Below are 12981 nucleotides of genomic sequence, written 5' to 3'. Positions count from 1 at the left end.
GCACGCGACAAAGTGCAAAAGGGGAAGACGAGCTTTTCCAGCCCTCTTCTCGCGTGTTTCTTCTCGGACCGGTGCGGCGCGACGGCACCGCGTTTCGTTCAACCTTTCATCGTGAGCCCCGTCTCAGCGCGTCCCTGTTTACGTTTTTTTTTTATCACAAGCCACGCATTCAACGGAGGCCACGTCCTCATTTACTTTGGAAATAAAGACGTTACTGAGAACAGTGCAGCTAAAGGCAGTGTGGGAGAGGTTTTTTTTTTATTGGAGCGCCCTATAAAACGATTTTCTCTCCTCGTCAACGTACACAGAGAGACCCGCACCACTCCCAACCGGCTTCGTCTCACCCCCTGCAATCTTTCTTCCACCCTTCCAGCCGCTTCCTCCTTTTTCTTCATCTATGAACGTATCCCGACGGCTTCTACATGGGCCTCCCCTGTTCGGCCGAGCATTGAGCAAATTACTTTCTGAGTGGCTTCCCCGACTCGTTGCTCGCCACCATTCTTCTTCCCTCGTTTCCCCTTTCCCCTTTTCCCTGCATTCCCACTCCTGGACCCTACCATCCACAATCCCGATGCTACCCCTTGCCAGTGACGCTTCCTTCGGGAACCTTCAGATACATATCGACCGTTATTAATCTTGACAATCCGTGGAGGAATCTTCTCAAGTTTTCATCAAGCAGTTATTAAATGGCCGCTCTTAATAACGTCGGATACCGGTCGACCCGGAATATCGGAAATGTATTTATTCCTATCGACGTGGCGGGGCCCGAGCGCGCCGATGCCTTTATCAGTTTTAAGTGCATGTGTGACTGGCAATGTTCCGTCCTAAGACGGAACAAATTCTAGCAATTAAAGTAGCGGTTGGGGCCAAGATTAAACAATGTTACGCACCCGCCGCGTGTTCCATTCGGCTTGCTACCGATTTAATTATTAGGGCGGATAAACGGGCTGATCCCGGTCAGCACATACAAGCATAATCTTCCCTACAATAATAAGGTTATGAACAAATCTGGAGTAGAATAAAAGAGATTTGTTCGTATTCTATGACGTAAATCGGCTACCTCCACTGCCGCGACAGGCCAAGTCGCACCGGCGCGAGAGGGGAATACGAGCTTGCTGTAAAGCAGTGCTGGTCACAGTTGGGGCCCCTCAAACGCTTGCTCCCCCCACCAACCATTCTTTCGTGCGGCACTCACCTTCGGTCGCCTTCGCTGGTGTCTCGTGTCGTCGTTGCCCCACCCAACGTTGCGAAGCGCGTCCTATCTCCATGGTAACGACGCTAACTGTATTGGGACAGTGGGCGATAAGGTGGGGACGATTTTGCCTCAATTGAGGCAAATGTGCCTAACACTGCCGTAAGGCAAGTGAGGTGAGCTCGTATTCCCCCCTCGCTGTCGATAGTGGGGGTAGCCGATTCTACGTCATCGACTCTCGGAGCACCAGTTGCCCAGGTATGGTTTATACTGATCGAATTACTGGAAGCGTATCATAGTACGCACAATACGAAAAGTGAAATAATGTCTAAAACAATTTAAAATAAATATGAAAGTATGTACTGTATCAAAACGAAATGTCACTGTTATAACTGATGGTCAGAATTCTGTGTGGATTTATATAATTTTTTTATCTATACTTTTGAATGGTTTTATTATAATATATAAGTTGCCTTATAATCGAGTTTACCCACAAATTAGAAATAATTCTACACCTAACTCTTATTCGCATGTCACTGACACTAGTTGTGGTCAAGTGACATTAGTTGTGTTACATACCAACAATTGGTATGTAAAAAATTGCAAACGTTGTTTCCTGACATTATCCTAAAAATATCCCACGTTTTCAGAAATAGGTATTTTGTATATCGCGTAATACGTTCGTCGCAAACGTTCGGAAAGATCATTCCAAGTAAGTGACGAGCAGTTGAGGGAACCATACCATTCAACGGAAGCATATATTATACTCGATATTACGTGCAAGTAAGTTCACAAGGAACTTCACCTTTGCGAGAGACCTAATGCAAGTTTTCGTCAGGTTCCGGCGAAGTTCCTAAATAACATCGGAACTTCTGGTCGGAATACAGTCATTGCATGTTCCGCGCTCGTAGGAAAGTGGAATTAATGTAAAACGACGAGTTCGGTATGCTAGGTGACTCTTCGGTCCCGGACATGACAACGCAGGAGCACGTAGAACGCTCAAGTAATAGTTTACTGGAGAAAAAAGATATTGTAAATACACAGTATTGTAAATATTTATAAACTCACACACATTTTCTGTATTATTTTTGCAATATTTTCAAAAAACCAATGATATGCCTGTGCATATTTCTGGCGAGTAGACTGCGGATTTTATGCATTTTTGACAAAAATGAGTACAATTTAAAATACTGAAAAGATTTCAGTTCAAAAACACCTATGTACTATTTTCAGCTTTCTAAAATTAGTAAAGAAAGAAAAAACTTTTTTCTTGCAATTGATGTGCAAAATTTTCATTTTGCATAAAAATCCGCAGCCTAGTAGTGTGATAGTACAAACTTTTACAAAAAGTGAATAGTAAACTGTGATAATTTAAAAAAAAAATAAATATTATAAAGATAAACCTGGACTAATTTTAAAGTTTGAAGGGGAAAACGAATTATTAATACACAAAGAGAAATTGCAAATTTGAGTAATGGATCACGGAGTGCAGTTAAGAACTTTTCAATATTTGGTGTTGGTATTATGGCAAGTGACCGAAAAGATCGTCACGGTTTTCGCAGCCTGTGAAACGTGTGGTTTTAAGGGGCATCCTAAAAAGGAGCTTCCTAAAAAGAAAAAAAAAAATAGCGAGTCGTTTCAATTTGAAATACGATTTCAGTGTAATAACAAACTAGACGGCGCAATTTGAAAAATTAAAATACCAGAAATGCTTGCGAGTGCAAGCGTTGAAGGAGCGGCATGTGAGTAGAAGATTGAAATTCGCAGAGAAATTCATCCGTTATGAAATATCTGGAGACATGTAATATGGAGCGATGAGAAAAAGTTTAATATGAGCCTGATGGATATCACTGTTATTGGCATGATCTGCTGAAAGAAAAATGAATCTCGACGCCAACATCTCAGAGTGGTCAGTAATAATTTCGGCGGCGTCTAAAATTTTTTAACTTTTTTATATGGCCCTGTGATGAAATTTTAATCAACGCATGTTATAAATCTACGTCAGTATACACGGTAAAAATTTCATCGAAATCAGTTAATGTTGTTACATAAAGGTGACATTGTGATACTTTCAAATTTTTGGAATTTTACAATAATGTCTAATATTGTCTTCTAAAACTGTTATTAATTTATATAAGTGTATGCATTTAGAAAACTTATTCACTTCCGTTTCTAGCAATATTTTTTCAGATTTTGACGTTAGGTTATTGCATGCGCTGTCATTTCTTTTCGATTATTGTTGCACGTTTTTGTTTGATTATCAGGTCGACTGTTTGACAGGCTATAGGTAATAGGAAATGTAAATATTTCAAAAAATGGACTTGAACGTTCAAGATAAACGGTTCGTATCATAGAGAAATAAAGATAACATAATTCGGGACACAATGGCTTAAACTGCTTCAAGTAAAACTCCGAGTATTGATAATTTTATCTGCTGAAAAGGGATGTCGAATTTTACATGACACCGGAATTGTCGTTGGACGCGTCTCTTCTTCTCGCAGTAACGTTTTGAATTTTCCGTCAAATTTTACGACAGGGACATAAATCTTTGTTACCGAAATCACAGCAGAATTCTATCGATTTGCCGGTACGTACTATTCGGGAGCAATAATTTCGTTTCCTGAAAGGAGATCGAAGCATTATCTAGGAGAACTGACTGCATCGGCGCAATATACGCGGAAGCTACATTCCGAGGATATGAAACCCCTTTCACGTATGTATGTATATCGATTCCGTTATAAGGCATTAAGTGCGCCCGTAACAGCATCAAAAGTATCTCGGGGGAAAGATCGATCGTACTATTCAGACGCTACGCGTCCTGTAAATAAATATGTATCGGCTGTTGCATAGGAACTCGCGAACTATGCTTTACCTCGGAAACGGAAAGGGGAAAATGCGCAAACCATCTACCCAGCGAACTTTCGCCTAATCGGTCTAACTATGCGGAACGCACACCTGGCTTCTGCTTCTAGTAATGCTTTACCTACTTACTTTTTCTGAACTTTCTGACACACGGTTGAAACGGACCTGCCATAGGGGAAACTACATCTCTTCCAAATGCAAATGCTGCGACCAGACAGTGTTTATGAAAGTTTATGCTTTCAAAAGATTTACGTTAGGTAAATTTGAAAAATTACTTTCTCTTTTAAGGGGACTTTGGAAATACGCGTGCAGGACGGCACACTTTTCATTTAAAATACAATAAAACTCTAAGGAAAAAATCGTTGATGAATTTTCAAAAGACTATATTAAGGGGAAGTGCTAGTTCAGTCAAAGGGCCTCCTTCACGGTCAAAACAATAATAATGAAAACAATTTCAATTAGAACTTAAGAAAAATTAATTATGCAACAATTTTTGGTTCTTGAGTTAATTTGGGTTAATTAGGCTTCGGAGCAGTGTTAGCCCAGGGTCCCAAAATTAACGGCGTTAATCAGCTTGAAGCGTGTTGTATACAGTTTTTACTCGATGTGTGTCCCAAATATCTAGCCGATAAAAGTCCCAGAAGTCCGGTCACCGAGGAGTGTAAACATAATACGGGTCGGGTGTGTCGGTGTGAGACCAGGAGACTACTACTAATCCAATAACAAAACTACTTTATTTCCATTAATTTTTTATGGGACATTCACCAACTAATTTGCGGCTTTTTTCTAATGAAAATGATACCAAATATGATATAATTACGATGATATTTACTTGTATAATGAACGATGAAAGTTTCAGACGCAAAAAAGGACAGCGTATGAGAAGGAAAGAGATTGGCGTGAGCTCATGCCTTTAAATCAAAACTTGAACTTTTTTATTATTAATTATTTTTTTATGAGACTTACACCAAGATGTCTGTGGAATTTTTCTGATTGAAATGATACCAAACATGATATTGTTCGGATCATATTTACACTAATTTGCCGTTAGTATAATTTTAATGGAAAGTAACTTTCATCGTTCATTACACAAGTGAATATCATCGGAATTATGTCATATTTGGTATCATTTTCATTAGAAAAATGCCACGAATATGATAGTGAAAGTCCGGTTAGAAAATAATGAAAAATAAAGAAGTTTCGTTATTGGATTAGTAGTGGTCTCACGAAGATACACCCGACCCGATTATGTTCACACTCCTCGGCGACCGAGGCCATTCGAGCTTTGCTGTCCTTTTCTACGTGTGGCAGTATATCAAAGAATAGTATCTTCCAGCCGATAATTGTCACTGGCCAGACCCGTGTTTTCGACATACGTATATCGAGTAGACAATGCTATGATAAGTGAAGTATCAAATATTAATCTGCTCCTTGTAAAGACGATAAGATTAATAAAGGTAAAATAACATTCAAATATTAATTGTTTGTTCTTCTAAAGGAGAATGGTTTAGCGTAATTTCAAGGTGGAACTAGTTCTACTGTAATTCTAGAAATACGTCCCGTCACTTGCAAGAAAAGTCCGTGTTTTTTTCTACACTGCATGAATCACGTGTCCGACGAGCGTTCGGTGAGGACGTGTGTCATCACGGCAAGAGAAAACCGTTCTCGTGCATCGAATCCGTCGGACAAACGATGGCGCATTAATATTTCAACTGATAAAGGACTGTGTGTCAAGGCATTTCTGCTCCTTCTCGGAACCGCCATATTGATTCGGGAATACACATTCGTCTCGCTCGGACGTAACGTACTCTGCGCGTAAATATAGCCCCGACGCTCGAATCATTTCCAACTGAATTAACAATGATCGTTTCCTTTGTACGATGCTGAACAATCTTCGCCACAGGCGGCCATTCCTTTCGCGACACGTATCGTCGCACTTGCTTTGCGAAAGTTCAACGCCGTCCTCTTCGCGGAATGCGAATCATTTACTTTTATAGAACGCCTGAATAATTGATTGCCTTTGAAACTAGTCCGCTTTAATGAAACACTTCTAAATACGCGATCCAAAGCAAGACAATTAATCTGCTTTGCAAGAAGCGAAGGTTTCATAGTTTTCGAAAACAATGTTTACTCGATATATGTCGAAAACACGGGTCTAGCCAGGGACATATATCGGCCAGGAGATACTATTCTTTCATCCACGCCGACCATTGAAAAGGACAGCTAAGCTCTAGAGACCTCGGTTCATGGCCCCTCACGGAGTGTACCCCGCGGCAGTGGGGATAGTTCTGGGACTTTTATCGGCTAGGCATTCGGGACATATATAGAGTACTGTATCCGCTCCGCGAATTTCCATCGTTTAGCTTAATGTTGTCGAAATAACGTCGGCACAATATTACTTCGTTTATTGGTTTCCATTTTGAAATAGAAATATTCCGAAATAATTAAAACTCAAGCTAAATATTGAACACGAAATACAATAGTTAAAGTTACAAGAAAAAGTATAAACGGATAGAGAAGACGATTCTCTTTTAACCACTCGCACTATGATTTATTTTACAGTGATCCGAATTTCTTTGTCTATGCGTTCTCCAAAGGTCGAATAATAATTCTTTTGTAATTGTAGTTAAAATATACTTACCATTACTGAATTACAAATGCACATTTTTTGAATCATTATGCAGAAGTGTATGTCGAAACGAATACATTAAGATACCAAACAACGTTAACACGTTGACAGCCGTCTCACCCATATGTGGTTGCCGGAATTATTTTCCAAGGTTTTAAAATGAATTTTTATATTAATATATTCATTGTAAAGACCAAATTTGATTAGTAATATGTAGGAAAGTTGAAGGCCTACTCAATATCATACATTTAATTTTTTTCAATTTTTATCTCATTAAATAACCTACTTTGATTTTATGGAATTTTTGAGGTTTCTAGTTTGGTAATCAAAGTGTTAATTGGAACTAAAATAATGTGAATTGGATGCAAAAGATTGAAATCAACGTAGATCATTGGTCTATGTAGAAAATTTCAACTAACATTTAAAAAACCTGTTGGTATACAAACAGATTTTAATTTTTACGTGACATTATTTAATTTATATTAATTATTAACCCTTTGCACTCGAAGCTATTTCAACTCCAAAACGAAACATTTCGTCCGACCTGGTATATTTCCTTTCTATGTTTTTTTTTCCGTGTTATGCATACGAAAATGGTGCGATGTACTCGTTCAATACTAAAATGTTTAGTAATTTATTAAACACAAACAAATTTATTAATGTAAAAAATATTTTGAATAATGATACAGCAATTTTTAGTGGCGCCTTAAGGTCAATGCATATCTCACAGGCCAGTCCGGCCGGCTCAACATTACAACCCTGGTTTTGGCCCTAGCGTTTAGGAACCGACAACCGTGCCAGGCTTTGAAACCGAATTTCGAGAGCGCGTTGACAGTTCCCTGCTGTGCATGGCAAAAAAAAATGTTTTTTGGGGCTCCACAGCTCCTGAGGTAAACTATCCGTATCTCTCCTTTTGAACACCATGGAAATAGGAAACGTTCCTGGCACTTAATGAAACAGCATCACACATCCTTATATGTGTTTTATCATACGTAAATTACACATATAAAATTCTTCTTAAATAAGTTATCATGTAATACGCAAATGTATTTTCTTAATAAAAATATATTAGAAACATCTTTGTTTTGCAAATTTTACCACCGGTTAAAGTGTAAAAAAATTTTTTAAAATATGGTCGTATTCTACGATTCTTCCTGTTTGAAATTCCGTTTTTTAATTCGCGGAGCATCAAAAATTGCAAATATTGGGTACTTGAAACTGTTATAAAAATGTATTAGGTTGGAGAAAAAGTTCTGCCGTATTTTAAAGAAAACATTTGAATCAATTTATAAAAATACGTGTTTAATATTATTCAATGATATAATTTCCATTATTTGTAAGGACTTGTTGCCATTTTCAGGTAACCTGTCCATTCTTCTTTCCCAATGACTCAATAGCAACATGTGTTTTTGATTTAAAAGCAAAATGACCTGCTTAGGTATGGTACGCAGGGCGAAAATGCAGGTAGAAGGTGTTGTACTAGCTAGCTAGCGAGTTGTACGAGGCTAGCTTAAAAATTAGTTTCTACGACGAGTTTTCATTACTTTATGACCTCCGTCCGACAGAAACACGAAGGAAGACACACGGTCAACACGTGTTGGAAGTGACTTCCTCATACTAAATTATAATATCGCACCTCCTACTCGGAAAACATAACAATAGATACTATTTTTACCAACAGATTCCCGTATAATTAATTCCATGATATTCGACGTAAGCTGTGGATTATAACAGTGGGCTAAGGATATTAAACTGTTACCGCCCACTACTACGCGATTGTAGGGGGTGGAAAGACGTCATTTCGTATGGGTTCGAAGTGGTGACATTGTATTGATACGAATGTGCGGCTGATTGGTTCAGAGTCACATGAATTTTCGGCTGTATTCGAAATATTGGCTACAGCGTTCACACAGCCTATGTAGCGTGTGACTAGGTAGCGTGAATAGGTCTGTCACCATAGTAATAAATTGTTACTTTGTTTGTTATAATGATTAAATTCCTTAACAACGTATTCTCCACCTATTACTAGGAGGAACTCTGAAATGTTCTGGTTGATAGCTTTTTAAATAAATACAGCATGTTCATTCTGCCATCGTGAAGCCACGCCACGAGCCGTCACGTTCGCGGAAAACATTCTCGTCAAGTGGCTGTCCCGGACCCCAAAATTCGTATAAACTGGGAAAACCCGCCAGGCTTGCCGGCCTGTGAGATATGCATTGACCTTTACAGTCGCCATTCGAGTGCTAAGGGTTAATTAGTCTCATTTGTAGTTAGCGCCATACCTCGTAGCAGTAAAACCTTCAAACTGGTAGACAAACGTTACCAACAGATGTGATCTCTTACCATCAGTCGGATATTACATGTAAACACAAAATTAATTTAAATCATAGTTTTATCACAGACATGGACTTAAGATCAGTATAGACATTTCATTTTATGGGCTTTTTTTCTGTCTAGGGCTCCGGGGGGTCTAAGAGCCACCGTACCATTTCGGTGTCGCGCGCCCAATGTTACCGATAGTTCGCAGATTTAGATGTATTAGCAAGAACTGAATATTCTGTATACTTCATTTTTACTACGGGTGCAAGCTACACATGTTTATGACGCGTGTATTTGAACAGTGCATGCAAATAGTATTTATGAAGAATTTATTCCAAAAATACAACATATAGTCAAATTAATTTTGATTCTGGAAAACTTAACCCATTTGCATCATTAGCGTATATACAGGGTGAGTCACCTAACGTTTGCACCTCAAATATCTTTGTTGTTTCTAAAGATACGTAAAATATGGTAAGGACAAAGTTGAATGGTACAATGGGGCGGACACGATGCCATAAAAAATTTTGCTTTTATGCCATTTTTTTAGAGATATCAAGGTCACCTTGACTTTTTTAAATGGAACCACCCTTTTTTAAACACCTACAATGATTGTCCCTTTCATTAGGAATTCAGTGACAATATTATTACAAGGTCATTCAAGATCACAAACAGAGAAAACGTATAAGATTTAGAATGTGAAAGCAGAATACGTTTATCACGGTTGAGACTTGTAGTAAATAGTAAACATACTATGGTCGTAGTTAAAGTAAACATACTAAGGTCCTTCAATGTTATTGTTATTCAGCATTCTTATTTACTATCAGTATGTTTCGAAACGCGATTCCGCTATGTCTTATTCAATGACTGAAAAGTGTGATATGATCACGATTTACTGTGAATGTAGACAAAATGCAGTGCAGGCCCGATTACTTTATGAAGAAAGGTACCCCGAGCGAAACACTCCTAGACAGACTTTCATTAATACGTACAGGTTGTTTCGAAGTACTGGAAGTGTGCATGCAAGACAGCACAAACGGAAGAATCCCGTCTAATCATGACAATGAAATTAATATCTTAGCAGCTATAGCTGTCAATGCTGACGTGAGTACGAGAAAAATTTCCCGGGAAGCAGGCATAAGTCAAAGTAGCGTAATACGAATTCTGGCCCGACATCAATTTCATCCGTTCCACATATCGCTCCATCAAGAATTGCACGGGAATGATTTTCAAAATAGAATTAACTTTTGTCAATGGGGATTGCTTCAAAATCATTCATATTGAGATGTCCCTTTACAAAATCGCTATGATATGTGGTACCAACATGACGGTTGTCCTGCTCATTATGCACGAGTAGCAAGAGAAACGTTGGATTCTCGATTTCCAAACCGATGGGTTGGACGAGGCGGAACTGTTTCATGGCCAGCACGTTCGCCTGATTTAAATCCACTGGATTTCTTTTTATGAGCTCTGCTAAAAGAGACCGTGTACATGGATGCTCTTATCAGAGCATGATGTACTTATCAGAGCTCGTTTACATCAATGTATCAACGTAGACGGCCATCATTTCCAACATTTATAAAATACAGGTATTCTGCTTCCATATTTTAGTTTTATACGTTTTTCCTGTCCTTGACCTTGAATGACCTTGGAATGATATAGTTACTAAACTCCTAATGAAAGGGACTATCATTGTAGGTGTTTAAAAAAGGGTGGTTCCATTTAAAAAAGTCAAGGTGACTTTGATATCTCTACAAAAATAACATAAAAACAACATTTTTTTTGGAATCGTGTCAGCCCCATTTTATCATTCAACTTTGTCCTTACCATGTTTTACGTATCTTTAGAAACAACAAAGATAGTTGAGGTGCAAACGTTAGGTGACTCACCCTGTATAACGCTCAATTTTCCTGGTCACTATCACCGGAGCTGTATGCATACGCTCAACTTTGTTGGTAACTATCATTATTCGTTAGCTAAAAAATAGAAGTGGAAAAATAGAAGTAATTCTGATTTTTTCTTATAATGCTGAAATATGAAGTTCTTTTACTTGTAGTCATTTTTGTACTTAACCCTTTCGGTACGAGTGCTCTATCCGGCGTGACACTTTCGCTGTACGAGGCGCTGCACAGTGCGGACAAGTCGGCACATCTCACTACATTTTTATTTGACGATGCACGAAAATTTCCTTTGGCAGAACTCTTTATTAGCAGGAAATGCATATTATTATTCATTTAAAAATCATTGAACAATTTTTTTTATGCATAAAAATAATTTTCTTTTTTTTCAACTTATTAATTTTATTGTTAAATTTAATTTTTTGTGACTAATTACCATTGCATATGAATTAGTAACCAAATTTAGTTTTTTTTTTAAATTTGGCCATGGAGGCACTCTCTAAAGTGCCAAAAATCGAAAAATGTTATATTAACTGTAAATGAGTGTGCAATAATAATTCTGTGTAATGGAAAGTTCTTACCAAGGAATATGCATTCTTTATACATTTAATAAAGTAGATTTATTTTTTGTACAAATTTTCAACGGTGGTTTTATTTGTTAATTGCATATAAAACTTCAAATGAACATAAAACAAAAACGGCAAAACATGTCCTGAGATTTATGCATATTCGGATACATTACTTATTATAGTTTAAGAATTTCATAGTTTTGTCTGCCACTTTTTGCGACTCTCAATTTTATAAACTTTTTAAGAAGTGTCCATACCTTTCCTTTATGATCTATAGTGGAAAATTTGTTATTTTCTTGTTAAATGTATTAGTTATATTGTTAAATTTCATTTTCTGTAAATAATTAACAATAAGTATACATTTGTAAACAAATTTGGTTGTAAAAAATTTTGCCATTTGTTCGCCACAGTTACAGTGGGGAATTTACTGGGAAAGTTCAATATTCGTGTATATCACGATATGAAATACATTTCTTTTGCAAAACATGCGTATTAGGATGGAAATTGTTAATAATAATCATATAATAACCATTTTTATGCATAATACAATTTTGCAGTAATTATATATCAATCATTTTTATGTATTTTTAATTTGTTTTTAATATATGTTTTATAACTATTGAAAAAGTAATAAGAATGTAAGGATAGATCGAAATGTGCAAGATCACGAGAGTCAATGATTTTGAGTCGCAATCAAAGTACTGAGAATGAGTCGGATAGCGAAGCAGCAGCAGCAGCATGCTCGGATAGAATTTTGTTGAGTTTATTCATTTTATTCACTAGTATTATAATTTGTTTAAGTTTATTATTGTTAATTTTACATATGTTTCATTTATTATTAATTTTGTTCTAAACTTGTTAGTTTTTATAAATAAATTTGTTAATTTTTAATAATACATTTTTTTTTGTTAAAATTATAAACTATATTGGTAAATATAATTATCTGTAAAAAATTTCCTCTATATATGCATTAATAACCGAACTACGAGAAGTGCCGAAAACAGGCGAATTGTCCGCACTGTGCGCTGCTCAGAAAATGCACACATAACGCGTGGTCAGTCCTCTTTTGTATGACGATTTCCCTAAGAACTGGGCTTAATAAAGCAATGTTTCTTCTAACTAGTGTTGTTTATAGTTTCAATATTAGAAGACATTTATATAAAATTAGCCACTATACAGGGTGATCCACGCAATTGTTTTAAGTCATAACTCCGTTATTATTGCATTTACGAAAAATGATAAAGGAGAAAGATAAATGGTTCGAAGAGCACTACATCTGTAGGCCTTTAAATTTTTTTTAGATGCAGCAGTGCATGTGCAATTAACAATTGCATCATTTCTTTAAATAGAAATGCATATTTTTTTGCACAGATCGATTCTTCCGTTCATTCTACGTAAAAAATGATTAGGGTACCATGGCAAAAAAATTATTAGATCTCGAGATATTTTCAAAAAATGTCTTCATTGAAGATAGATGGCAGATATGTCCGGCGCTCGTACCGAAAGGGTTAA

General features: G+C 37.0%; 1 protein-coding gene across 2 annotated transcripts in view; it reads right to left on the bottom strand.

Annotated features, from left to right (window-relative positions):
- LOC143353986 (myrosinase 1-like) overlaps window positions 1–12981 on the bottom strand; it is an 86683-nt gene that overhangs the window by 37543 nt on the left and 36159 nt on the right. The gene's annotated exons all lie outside the window — the stretch shown is intronic.

The sequence above is a fragment of the Halictus rubicundus genome, chromosome 5 (genome assembly GCF_050948215.1).
Source record: "Halictus rubicundus isolate RS-2024b chromosome 5, iyHalRubi1_principal, whole genome shotgun sequence".
Taxonomy (NCBI): domain Eukaryota; kingdom Metazoa; phylum Arthropoda; class Insecta; order Hymenoptera; family Halictidae; genus Halictus; species Halictus rubicundus.
This window is presented reverse-complemented; position numbering and strand designations above follow the sequence as displayed.